The 14,851-nt window shown below is 37.5% G+C and overlaps 1 protein-coding gene across 1 annotated transcript in view; it reads left to right on the forward strand.

Annotated features, from left to right (window-relative positions):
* The window catches only part of LOC133562911 (FERM domain-containing protein 4A-like), a 182,992-nt gene that overhangs the window by 15,730 nt on the left and 152,411 nt on the right, over positions 1-14,851 (forward strand). The window lies entirely within an intron of this gene.

Raw genomic sequence — 14,851 nt, forward strand, 5'->3', positions numbered from 1 at the left:
TGGGCGTCCCCTGCAGGCCCCTCTTGCAAGTCTCCCCGCTCGCCTTGAAAGGGAACCCCCTACCCTCCCCAAGGCAGCGCAGGGAGGAAGAATGTTTTTGAGACGGGAGAGGACGGGTTGGGGGTGGGACTCCCGCACTCCCGCCCTTTCATCAGTCCCGGCTGTGATTTTCTTTTTTATTTCCCCTCGTCCAGAATCAGACCTGTAGCTGTGCGGCACAGCTGTGTGTGCGTTCAAAGTGAATCTGGATGAGATCAAACAATGAGGAGATGATCGGCTCTTGGCCGCGAGTACTAGGTGACGCCAGTCAACCGTTAATAATGTTTCTTTTTCCACCCCTCTATGGAGACAGCATGCTAGCAGGGTAGCGATGCTGAGTGTGGACTCCTCTGTCCTTGGCAAACGTTGTCAGTGGGAGGGGGGGCCGTGTGACATGTGGGTGTTTGTGCGTTCACTTTCTGCCACTTTCATGCGGAGCTCGGAAAGATGACTTCATCATCTCCGCCTCCTTTTTCTTCAGAAATGTCTCCTGGCTTCCGAGGAGCGCTGTTGGATTGTAGCAACTAACCTCCACGGCGGCAAATAAACTACATAATGATGATAATAATAATAATTCATTGTATTTGTTACATACATGTACTATTATCACTGGAGGATGAGGAGTAGTAAACATTTTACACAACACACCGTGGGAGGATATGCAAACCACTAATGATGGAACTCTTGAATGTAAACAGAGGTGGGCGGATCGATACAAATATCGACAGTAATGATATTATGTATAGTATCACTATCAGGTCGTTTTTTATTTTTTATTTTTGCCTATCGTTCAAATTCTTATTTTTTTTAGGATTTTAAAGATGATAAAATAACGCTTAAAAGATGCGGCGAACGGGAGTCCCCTATGTTGCCTGGAAATCCCTCTAAAACAACTTCAAAACCCTCCAACCATTTATATTCCATATATATACCATATATATATACCATGTGTATACAAGTATATGTTTCTGTGTACATATATATATATATATATATATATATATATATATATATATATATATATATATATATATGTGTGTATGTATGTATATATGTATGTATATATACATATATATATATATATATATGTATATATACATATATATGTATAAACACACACACACACACATATATATATAAAATATGTATATATATACATATATATATATAAATATGTGTACATATATATATATATAAATATGTGTATATATACATATATATGTATGTATATATACATATATATGTATGTATATATGCATATATATGCATATATGCATATATACATATATATGTATGTATATATACATATATATATGTATATGTATGTGTTTATATATATATATATATATATATATATATATATATATATATATATATACATATATATATATATAATGTAGTAACAGACACCTTCATAACACTATCTCATGTTTTATATACACACTGCAAGTATATATATGATGTAGTAATAGACACCTTCATAATAATTATAATAATAATTAATTACTTACATGTACCATTATCACTGGAGGACAAGGAAAAGCTAAATATGCTACACTACACACGGTAGTAGGTTATGCAAACCGCTAAGATGGAACTCTTGAATGTAAACAGAGGTGGGCGGATCGATACAAATATCGACAGTAACGATACTACGTATAGTATCACTAATAGATAGATAGATAGATAGATAATTAGTACTTTATTGATTCCTTCAGGAGAGTTCCTTCAGGAAAATTAAAATTCCAGCAGCAGTGTACAGAGTTGAGATCAATTTAAATAAAAGTAAAAAGTAAATAATGGGGGTTTAAAAGGAAACAAAATAGAGAAATATTACAAAAAGAATAAAAACAATGGGAATAACAATATAACAGTAAAATAAGAATATAACAAGACAAAGTAGGCAGTAGTGACCATGTTATGAAAACGTATTGCACTGTTAATGTTTTGCATCCCCTGTCATCCTAATACCCCCCATCCCCCGTCCCAGAGAGGAGTTGTACAGTCTAATGGCGTGTGGGACAAAGGAGTTCTTGAGTCTATTAGTCCTCCACTTGGGATGAAGCAGTCTAGCACTGAACAGGCTCCTCTGGCCGCTGATAATGCTATGCAGAGGGTGACTGGCATCATCCAGGATGCAATAATAGGTCAATACTGCAATGGTTAGGTCGATATTTTTGCTATCGTAAAATCTTTTGTCATGTTTGTTTGATTGTTTACTACCACAATAAATAAATCCATGGACTTAAGGGCAAAAAACTAATTATTTCAAACAGAGCCAATAATAAGAGATCAGTCAAATATTAAATTGATATTGCTACACCGCCATCCTTTGTTTTACTCTGCTGATAATGGGGATCGAAAATTGAATCATCCGATGATCTTAACAAGTTGAAGTATCAGCATTGGTCTGACTGCAAAGTAAAAATAAAGTGCATAATCCATTTAAACAGAAGTGTGCATGTCACAATGTAAAGTAACCAGACATTAGCATGTATTTATTATCTTAATTAATATTAGTTTTGTGAAAATAATACAACCGGAAATGACGCAACGCGTTACCGCAACTTTGGATCTATTGTAACCAGTTTTGAAATTATTTTATTATCATTAAAATGTTTTAATATATATTGTTAATGTTGGAGGCTGCAATATATATACTGCAACATAGGTTAGAATTTAGGGACATCAACAAGGAAAAGTACCTTCCATATGAGGACTGGTATACAAGTTAGAACCGAAATCATGGTCCCAATACGGAAAACCATTGCATCTAATAGAGAGCCAAATACTACTGTCTTGCTCCAAAGTCAGGATTTTTTGTTGATTTAGAATTTTTTTAACAGTGACATTTCCCAATACTTATGTCACTTTTTCAAATCTCTTCACAGAGTGAGCACAACAGAAGTATAAATGGGCTAAACTTAGGATCAATTATCATTGCTTTGGCACAAAATGCATTCAATGACTACATCTTTCAAATTACATGAATTATTTTCTCTCTTGCAAACAACAAATGCCAAAACTCTGTGTACTCACAGGCCAGTTTGCACGATTACATATTGTTTTCAAAACTGTTAAACTTAAGTTCAAAACAATAACATAATACATACTTGAATAAGACTTACTACAGTTCTATAGTAATATTTTAATGAAATATTGTGGAATTCGACACCGACATCACCACTCATTTTCAGGGTCAACAAAAATGTTAATTATACAATAAACGGCAGATCGTGCAAAGTTTTTATGTGCTTTCCAGCAATTGTCTTTCCTCGATCGAGCACATGAATGGTTTCCCTACGAGTGGTCTGCCTTGCTCTCGCTCCCCTCGTGCTTCGCCAACCGCCATCAATAACTCCTCCTCCCCTTCTCGACTGCTGCCTTTAGCAGGGCCACAGGTGATTAGACAAACACTCTCAGCTGTGTTATCTACGCACCTGTCGCTAATCTCGAAGCCGTTTCTACCACACCCCGCTTCGCTGCAGGTCCGCAGGCCACGCTCACCATAAATATATTTTAAATCATAAAATTAGATGCTATATAAACAATTGGACAATTCCACCATCCACATGATCAAATGTCCCTCCTGGATGCCATACCAGAATATTCTTTCCAAGGTGTATTGCCCTCCATGACATGCGATGTGATGTGGATGAGAACCTGTGGCCAAATGGAGAATACTTGAGTAGATTAGCATTACTATTGTATCTGTATCTGTGGATGGTGTTTATACAAATTCTTGTAATTTGGAATTACTAAGTGCAAAAAAAAAACAAAAGACATAAAATATATTGAAACATTCTGCATCATGGCTGATTTTTTCCAGTAATATATTGTGGAAGTCGCTTCGGAGCGGGTTCTGCTGATCACACATGTTTACAGGAGTCTGGCGTTCAGAGTTGACCAAGGTTTTCTCACACCTATTCAGCTGTGTCTCGCTGTTGGCACTGACACGCCCTCGTCTGATGGTGCTCTGTCCTCAGCACCATGGACAGAGTCGGTGACTGCCGCTCCTGCAGGCAGCGCTGGCCACACCTCCCTCCTCACATATATTTTGCTGTGAATTATAAACAGAGATGGCCTTGTTTTACACAAGAAAACATTGTAAACTGCTACCTGTTGGTAGTTTTTTTAGGTAATTGTTTTGTGGATGAAAACGTGTGTTTGTTGCCTGTCGACCTTTGTTAGTGTTCTGGAAGAATGAGTTGATTTGAGACATTGGTAGTTTTAGTGCATTTTGAAAGTGAAATGAACTGGTGTGACGAGCTGAAAGTTGGTTCGAAGAACTGTGTGAAGAGTTTTGGAAAAAGTGACCTAAGTAATGGGAAATGTGTCCTGGCGACTGTAAAAAAAACAAAAAACTGTAATGTGCATACAAAAGTAAACATTGACAGGTGCACCAATATATGATAAAAGAAGATGGCAGCTAAAGAAGGACTTCCCGATTCATTCCGAAAAAAAACGCCAGGTAAACAGCCAATTCTACGACTTTGGGTGCTGACCTAAGACAACTCGTGTTCCATATGTGACTATAGAATTAACAAATACGCTACAGTACTAAGACTATAGTGGCCATTAACGGTTAGCTCCTACAGCTGGGTTGCCCAAACTGCGGCACAGGGGCCATCTGTGGTCCGTGACTCGTTGGTCATCGGCCTTAAACACATTACAAAGAACAAATAGATATCTCATTTGCACCCTTGGTGGTGAAATCTATCAAAAATAAAGTGGTTCTAAAAATGACGGATTTTTCAGTGTGTCTGTTTTAAAAGTGCTCCCCCTCTGGTCAACAAATGAAATAACAAGTGTGTGAAAAGATTTGAAATGCTTCCCTCTGGCCAACATATGTAATAAAGTGTGTGTAAGGAATTAAAAATGCATTTAAAAAATAAATACATACATACTGTACTTTACTTGAAGTAAAAAATGAAGATTAAAAACCAATAACAAACAAATTTTAAAAAAGTACTAAAAGCAGTCTTTTTCTCACAATGTGTCGACTTTTCTCTTATAAAATTAGAAAAAAAATCTCCTTTCGGTTTCTGTAATATTGCTATATTTTCTCGTAAAATTATTAGTTTTTTATGTGAAAGTATTACTTTTTTATGCAATATGGTGACATCTGTCATGTAAAATTCGGACTTTTATCACAAAATTGCCAATTTTTTTGTTGTTATTGTAAAATGGTGACTTTTTTGAGTAAAATTATGACTTTTGTCATAATTTTGCCGATTATTATTATAATATTGCCAAAATGTTAAAAATGTTCTGATAAAATTGTGACTCTTGTCGAGTAAAATTATGACTCTTTTCATAAAACTAACAAAATGTAAGCTTTTTTTCCCCGTAAAATTGCAACTGTTTTTGAGTAAAATTCCAACTTTTATCATAATATTGCACGAATCTTCAATTTTGTCTTGTAAAATTTTGGCTTGCGTTGAGTAAAATGACGACTTTTATTGTAATACTGCCAACATTCTAAGTGTTTCTTGTGAAATTGTAACCTTTTTCTTGTAAAATTCCAGTTAATTTTTCACAACAAGCTTTTTTTATATTTGCATAGTATGTATATATTATTAATATTGTAAATATAAATCTTTATATATTGTCTAGAAAGGGTGGTGGTACTAAAGAGGTAGGCCTTATTCGGAGGTCTCAAGAAGGTTAAAATAACGCGCGTGTGTGTGTGTGTGTGTGTGTGTGTGAACCATGTCATGCAAAAATGAGCAGCGGGAGATTAAACACTTTGCAAAATGTTAAAAACTCTCTTGATGCGTTTTTAGAAAAACATTTTTTTAGGCCCAGCTAGTGGAGTAGTGTGTATGTTTCAGAAAAGGAGAGGGAAAGTGTTTCTGTCCCCTTCTTGTTTTCCTGTGGGCGTACTGCAGTAACATGCTAATCCTCATTAATATTTATCTCCCAGGCAAAGTGGAAGGAATAATTAGCTTGAGAGCATGCGCCTTTTTGTTGAGTGTTCCCTGCACATCACCACTGGCGAACTAGGTCACATTCTTCATCATTCAAAGGTTTGTTTTTCTCTTTGAACACACTTTGTGATTTTTCATATTCTGTGCACATATACAGTATGTATCAAACGCTCCCACTCCTGTTATGGTATTGATTTCCCGCTCTCACCTCGAACACAATCACATTCAATAAATTGAGTTTCAGTTTATTAGGAACATGCATAGGACACAATGTTATGCAGCACATAGTTCCAGTTTTTTCATCACAGCACGTCGGAAAAGGAGTAGGAAGAAGCAGAGCTTATTTAATCCTACCCCTTTTCATATCATAGCAGTTTCATCCCATTTCCTTGCTCTCTGTAACAGAACAGTGAATAAATAAATAAACAAATAATATACCATTGTAAGTAAACAAATATTAATTAAATAAATAATCATTATGTAAATAAAAAAGGTTCAAGACGTTCATCATAATTGTTCTTCTTTGTTCTTTGTGAACACTTGTAGTGTGAACTGTCTCTTAAACTGAATCATATTGATGCTTTGTTTGATTTCTTTACTTAACACATTCCATAATTTAATCCTACAAACTGATACACTAAAGTTTTTGTGTTGTACGTGCATACAGATGTTTTGAATTGGATTTTCCTCTAAGATTATATTTCTCCTCTAGTTGAGAATAGTTGTTGTACATTCTTGGGTAGCAGGTTATAGTTTGAGTTGTGCATCGTTTTAGTTGTTTGCAAATGCACCAAATTGTTGAATTTCAATTAGAGATGTCCGATAATGGCTTTTTTGTCCATATTCAATATTCCGATATTGTCCAACTCTTAATTACCGATTCTGATATCAACCGATACCGATATATACAGTCGTGGAATTATCACATTATTATGCCTAATTTTGTTGTGATGCCCCGCTTAATGCATTAAACAATGTAACAAGGTTTTCCAAAATAAATCAACTCAAGTTATGTAAAAAAATGCCAACATGGCACTGCCATATTTATTATTGAAGTCACAAAGTGCATTATTTTTTTTAACATGCTTCAAAACAGCAGCTTGGAATTTAGGATGTGCTCTCCCTGAGATAGCATGAGGAGGTTGAGGTGTGCGGAGTTGCGAGTGGGTAGCGGGGGATGTATAATGTAGCATCCCGGAATAGTTAGTGCTGCAAGGGGTTCTGGGTATTTCTTTCGTGTGTTTATGTCGTGTTACGGTGCGGATGTTCTCCCGAACTGTGTTTGTCCTTCTTGTTTGGTGTGGGTTCACTGTGTGACGCATATTTGTAACAGTGTTAAAGTTGTTTATACGGCCACCCTCAATGTGACCTGTATGGCTGTTGACCAAGTATGCGTTGCATTCACTTGTGTGTGTGAAAATCCTTAGATATTATGTGATTGGGCCGGCACGCAAAGGCAGTGTCTTTAGGGTTAATTGGCTCTCTGTACTTCTCCCTATGTCCGTGTACACAGCAGCGTTTTGACAAGTCATACATTTTACTTTTTGAAACAGATACTGCTACCGATAATTTCCGATATTACATTTTAAAGCATTTATCGGCCGATAATATCGGACTGCCGATATTATCGGACATCCCTTATTTCAATATTTTTGATTCAATAAATAAAGGGTTTGAATGTTCTCTATATCCAACATTATGTATAATTCTAACTGATTTTTTGGGGGGAAAACATGCGTATTTTTGTTATTTCCCATATTTCTGCACAATAACTCAGATATGGTAACAAACCTGTTCAGTGGCTCTTGTGGTTAGAGTGTCTAACTTGAGACTGGAAGGGCGTGAGTTCAAACCCCGGCCGAGTCATACCAAAGACTATAAAAATGGCACCCTTTGCCTCCCTGCTTGGCACTCAGCATCAAGGGTTGGAATTAGGGGTTAAATCACCAAAATGATGCCCGACCACCGCTGCTGCTCACTGCTCACCACACCTAATGTGTGTGTGACTATTTTTGGGACTTTAACTATAACTATAACTAGCGAGCAGTAGAGAATATGTAGTGATTTTTGGTCCAGAACATGTTTTGCTTTATTCATTATTGACATGTTTTTTGCTACTTTATGTGGTATATTTTTTACATGAGGTTTCCAGTTCGTTTTATCATCTATTATTACACCCAAAAAAGGTGTTTTCTTTTACCCTTTAGAGCAGGCCTGGGCAATTATTTTGACTCGGGGGCCACATTTAGAGAAAAAAAAAAGCGTCCTGGGGCCAGTATATCTATTTTAAGGAACACTTATACAAAACCTCACAATAATGTTAACTGCTAAAACTGTTATGACAGAAAACGGAATGGAATTAAAAAATGTTTTTACTGAATGAGACACCCGGAATGTGCATGAAAATAAAGAATGTGGGATTTACAATATTAACTATGAACGATAAAACACTGAATATTGACAACTTAAGAAGGTCACACCCACTCTTGATCGACATATTTTACAGTCAAGTGAAACGCAACAAAAATGCAACAAACACAGTGAAATATGAATGCGACAGGTAAAAAAAAAACTCCCTACAATCTGATATATGTAATACATCACTAAGCTTTAGAACTTTGTTGTAAAAATCTCTCTCCGCGTCGGTCCCTGACACCCACATCTCAGGCTGGCCGCTCCGGAAACACTCTGTGGAAACGCTACCCGCCCACATTGCTTGGTGCCTCGTCTGAGCTGCTGTGACTTAGATTACCATAGTAACTAATTAGTAGGGGTGTAACGGTACACAAAAATTTTGGTTCGGTTCGTACCTCGGTTTAGACGTCACAGTTTGGTTCATTTTCGGTACAGTAAGAAAACAACAAAATATAAACGTTTTGATTATTTATTTAACAAATTTGTAAACAATGGTATAACATACATATACACACAGGGTCTATTGCCAGGGTTAATTTGGTCAACATATATAAAATTAAAACTAAATAAGGAAAGGCTCAGAATGGTTTCTTAACAAAACCTTTCTACATATAATGGGCTTATTTTGATTGATTGATTGAGACTTTTAAGAATAGATTGCACAGTACAGTACATATTCCGTACAATTGACCAATAAATAGTAACACCCCAATAAGTTTTTCAACTTGTTTAAGTCGGGGTACACGTTAATCAACATTAAACTGCCTCAAGTTGTAAATAAAATAACAAAACTTTTCTTCTACATATAAAAAGTGGAACATTAAACACTTTCAAGTCAACTCAGCCTCAGATTAATTTTTCTTTTCCCCCCCAGCCTGGCTAACTTGGCATGTTTCACCATAGAAGTGGGTCAAAATCTTGTTTTTAATGCAATATGGACTTAAATTTGTTGCTATAAAAAAAATTGTTATTGCTTTAGCCCTGCCTGACTCGCCGAGGAGAGGCTGCTTGAATGCGATGGTGACGCTTCAAATGGGTTAGCATGTATTTTGAGAGTAGCGTATGTGTGTGTGACAACATGTGACGTCAGTGACCGTGTGGGTGAGAGAGGTGAGGGAGCGGTAGTAAGTGCGGGGACCGGCTAGTGTTTTGTTGGATTGGCTGTGTGCAAGACCTCAATAAAGCCACGATTTGCAACTAATCGCCGGGCTCTTCATTTACCCTGGAGTCTGGAGCTGTGGAGACCCACTGCCGGGTAGAGTGAAGGGTGTTGCACCCGGGAATACATCAGCCCCTGGAAGGGGGTCTCCAAAGCGTATTGTCAGACGCAGCTGCTGAACAATGTCGGCAAACCTCCTTCCTCCATTGTTGTATTGCGCAGCCAAAGTGTTCCCAAACGGGAGATCTTAACGAGGCAGGAGGGTCTTCCAGCTCTGGCTTTTACATGTTGTCCTAGCCCGGTCGCTGCTAGCATGTGTACTCGTGCGGTACACTTCCGAAACAAACCGAAACCTCCGTACCGAAAAGGTTCAATACAAATACACGTACTGTTACACCCCTACTAATTAGATTACCATAGTAACTAGTAGGGCTGCGAATCTTTGGGTGTCCCACGATTCGATTCAATATCGATTCTTGGGGTCACGATTCGATAATATATCGATTTTTTTCGATTCGATTCTCGATTCTAAAAGGATATTTTTCCGATTCAAAACAATTCTGTATTCATTCAATACATAGGATTTCAGCAGGATCTACCCCAGTCTGCTGACATGCAAGCAGAGTAGTAGATTTTTTTTTTTTTTAAAGGGCAATGTTTTATCAACTGATTGCAATAATGTAAATTTGTTTTAACTATTAAACGAACCAAAAATATGACTTATTTTATCTTTGTGAAAATATTGGAGACAGTGTGTTGTCAAGCTTATGAGATGCGATGCAAGTGTAAGCAAGTGTAATGTGAGGACTCTTCTTCGGCATGGTAATGCCGGTGTGGTTTTCCCGTGGATGCGTCGAAGCAGAACACAGCATAGGTAAGATAAAGGGTATTTATTTAATAACAATAGGTTATGAACAAAAACACTGGTGTAAAGAGAAAAGGTAAACAAAAGACGCTAACGTGAAAGCTAGGATAAAACACAAGGAAAACTAAAACTTGGTACGAGGACACAAAAGAGTAAACAAAAACATTCAGCATGAAAGCTGGAAAATAAAGTGGCTTAGCGTGAGAGCTAGCGAGAAAATACATACATGGAATGATGAGAGTCGTCACTGTTGCGCGTGGGCAAATTAGGATCCGAGAATGAGTAAACAGAAAAGGTGAGCTTAAATAGGAGGGTGAAAATTAGTAGCAGGTGTGCGGGGCGAGACTAACAGGTGGACTGATGTGTAACCATAGTGTTGGACAAAAACAGGAAATAAACGGGTCAGACTGAGAATGAAAAAACAAACATGTGAAGATCGGAGCAGCAGATTGCAACATGTAAGTTCTTTTTTTATTTTTATGAATGTCTAATGATAATGTCAATGAGAGATTTTTAATCACTGCTATGCTGAAATTATAACTAATATTGATACCGTTGTTGATAATATTAATTTTTGTTTCACTACTTTTGGTTTGTTCTGTGTCGTGTTTGTGTCTCCTCAATTGCTCTGTTTATTGCAGTTCTGAGTGTTACTGGGTCAGGTTTGGTTTTGGAGTTGGATTGCATTGTTATGGTATTGCTGTGTAGTGGTTTGTTGGATTGATTAAAAAAAAAAAAAAAGATTTTTTTTAAATGAGAACATATTCGATTCGATTCGTATAGATTTTTTCCCACACCCCTAGTAACTAGTATATAATGCGAAAGCGCAGATTCTAACCATTGAAATACTTTTCATAGTTCAAGACTTACTGTAATTTGAAAACATGACTGCACATCATAATGGCAGTGACAGTTTCGAAGATGTAAAAACATTTTTTGGGGAATGTCCGGCGGGCCAGATTGTAAAGCTTAACGGGCCGCCCCCGGCCTTACTTTGCCCAGGTCTGCTTTTGAGGTATTGCAATTGAATTTCAGTCCCAATCAATCCGCGTGTGTCACGTGTAATCTGGCATTATAAGTGGCATGGCAGCATCGGTGTGTGTTAGTGCACAACCTGCTAAAAAAAAAAAAAGAAAGTGTCTCATAAATTAGATTAGAGATTAGATGCACGGCCCATGGTGTTTGCACAACTCTCAGCGTACACATGACCGCGTTTGTGAATTGGTAGCGTCTGTGACCCACTTCCCTGCACTGCTCTGCCTCTACGTGACTTGCAGCATGGCTGAGTGAAGATGAGAGAGCAGGAGAGATGCACCTCATAGATGGCAGAGATGAGATGGAGAGGTAGCAAATACTCTTGTGAGGGCTGTGAGAAAGTCGGGAAAGAAGTCCTACTTGTCAGAACAGAAAGTGGATGGATGTGCGTGTAGTTATGAGTTGTTCCTCCAATCAAAACATTTATTATTTACAAACCCCGGAAATTGTGTTAGAGGTAAATATAAACGGAATAAAATGATTTGCAAATCCTTTTCAACCCATATTCAGTTGAATGCACTACAAAGACAAGATATTTGATGTTCAAACTCATAAACTTTATTTTTTTTGCAAATAATAATTAACTTAGAATTTCATGGCTGCAACACGTGCCAAAATAGTTGGGAAAGGGCATGTTCACCACTGTGTTACATGACCTTTTCTTTTAACAACACCAATACACATTCGGGAACTGAGGAAACTAATTGTTGAAGCTTTGAAAGTGGAATTCTTTCCCATTCTTGTTTTATGTAGAGCTTCAGTCGTTCAACAGTCCGGGGTCTCCGCTGTCCCCGGACTGTTGAACGTTTGAATGCAAAATATCGAGATATGTATAGTGTATCGCAATATGGCCTAAAAATATCGAGATATTATTAAAAGGCCATATCGCCTAGCTCTAGTTTAAACGCTGAAATCAATAAATCAATCAATGTTTACTTATATAGCCCTAAATGGTTTGAATTAGGGCTGGGTGATTTTATTAATATCTCGATATTTTTGGGCCATGATATATATCGCGATTTGGGCCATGATATATATCGCGATTATTAACCTTAGCCTTGAATGAACACTTGATGCATATAATCACAGCAGTATGATGATTCTATATGTCTACATTAAACATTTTCTTCATACTTCATTAATATATGCTCATTTTAAACTTTCATGCAGAGAGGGAAATCACAACTAAGTCAATTGACCAAAACTGTATTAAGCAGTGGCACAAACATTCATGCAATTTCAAAACAGAAAGTGCATGATGTCACGAAGATGACATATCAAAACAACACTAAATTAAAGAGCACTTTTTTTTACAGAATGGCACTACAATAGTTTAAAACAAATAAAGTGCACTTTTGTGCATGATGTCACACAAGATATTTCAATAACTGTCAAATAAAAATGAGCTGCCTAATAGGAAATCAAATAGTGTATGTCCTTCGCTATGTGGTAGGTTCCTGCGGACGTTATTTTGTGGGTGTGGCACCGGCCAGAAATGTTGACATGCAGAGTTTCAAGCACTCCTTATTCTGTCGCTGGTGACTTTTCAAATGATGCTACACATTAGCAGTGCTGCTACTTTTTGTAGCAGCGCAGCATCTTCCTATTTAACGCCAAACCACCGTGCTGTTTTTCTTGGGAATTAATACTTCCTTCATTTGTTACCAGATTCTTTCTCTCGTATTACCACTCGCACCGCTCCGTTAGCACTACTGCTAACGTTACCCTTGTCCCTACCGTATGACATTGGGCACGCATCAGTATGTGACGTATGTAAGAAGCTGCGCTTTTTTTGTGTCGCTGTGAGAAGGAGCGACAAGAAAGAGGGAGAAACACCTGTAGTGTAACGCCTGCAGCCAAAAACAACTGCGTGAGGACGTATACTCGAATATCATAATTTAGTCATTTTGTAGATCGCACAGAGACCAACCCGCGATATATCGAGTATATCGATATATCGCTCAGCCCTAGTTTGAGGTTAGTGCTGCTAACAGTTTAGCTATAATAACACAATATTTAAACTACTGCTTTGTTTTACTTTATTACATACAAATGTGTGAATGGGCAGATGTGGAAATACTGTCAAAGCGCTTTGGGCTCCTTAAAAACGGGGTAGAAAAGCGCTTTACAAGTACAACCCATTTACCAAATGTTCAAGCAAAACTAAGTCAATAGTACTTAATTGCTGATGTCCATCCTTTTTCTACTGCTTGTCCCTCTTGGGGTCACGGGAGGGAAAGTACACCCTGGACTTTACCAAACAAAAGCAAAAACTACAATCAACTACTCGTTTAAAAATATATTTTTTGTACCCTCAACGTCTGGGCATTTCTTACATTAAAAAGAAATAAAAAAGTAGATTTTCAGAAAATAATGTTAAACCAAAACTGTCTAGTATCAATCATATACTAATGTTACTCTTTATATCAGGGGTAGGGAACCTATGGCTCGCGAGCCAGATGTGGCTCTTTTGATGACTGCATCTGGCTCTCAGGTAAATCTGAGCTGACTCTGCTTAACACAATAAGTAATGAATAATTCCACTTGTAATCACAGTGTTAAAAAATAATGTTCAAAATATAAAACATTCTCGTGCATTTTTAATCCATCCATCCGTTTTCTACCGCACCTGTTCAAGAAGTTGCGTTGATGGTAAGAAGTTATTTATCATCGGTTTGTGTGGGGCTTGCCCTCCTTGGGGTTCTTCAGACCACCAAGCACCGACATGAGAGCCTGTTTCAGGGTTACAATATTGTTTTATTTTTCAATAAGTCTCTCAGTTGCTTTCCAGCAAATGTATTTTTCTCTTTCGTTCTCGCTTGTGCTCTGCCTCCAGACCCAACCCTATCTCTCTTCCTGGCTGCTGCTTATAACAGAGCAACAGGTGATTAGATAACAAGTCCCAAGTGGGCCGTCTACGCACCTGTCGCTGATTTCGAGGCCGGTCCTGGTAACACCCTACTTCGCTGCAGGCCCGCAGGCCACGCCCCCTCCACAGTTAGCTTCAGAATAACAATGTTGTTACAAAGAATAAGAGACCTATTATTCTCTAGAAATGTGTGTCTTGCTTAAAAATGCACGCGTTTAGTTGTGTTCAGTGTTAAAAAAAATATTTTACGGCTCTTACGGAAATACATTTTAAAATGTTTGGCTTCTTGGCTCTCTCAGCCAAAAAGGTTCCCGACCCCTGCTTTATATCTTTTTTTAATTGTATTTTATGGATGGATGGATTTTATCTTACCTGTACTGATTGGGAAAATTGAAGTCTTCACACAGCTTTCACATCCACTAATTAAGCACTACTAAATAAAAATTACTCTCCTTGTAACATGAAAACTCAAATGGGTCTCAAAGTACTTCACTTCAAAATCCGCAATGCACTGAGACTGCACTAAGTGAACCGTAAAG

The sequence above is a fragment of the Nerophis ophidion genome, linkage group LG12 (genome assembly GCF_033978795.1).
Source record: "Nerophis ophidion isolate RoL-2023_Sa linkage group LG12, RoL_Noph_v1.0, whole genome shotgun sequence".
NCBI lineage: Eukaryota > Metazoa > Chordata > Actinopteri > Syngnathiformes > Syngnathidae > Nerophis > Nerophis ophidion.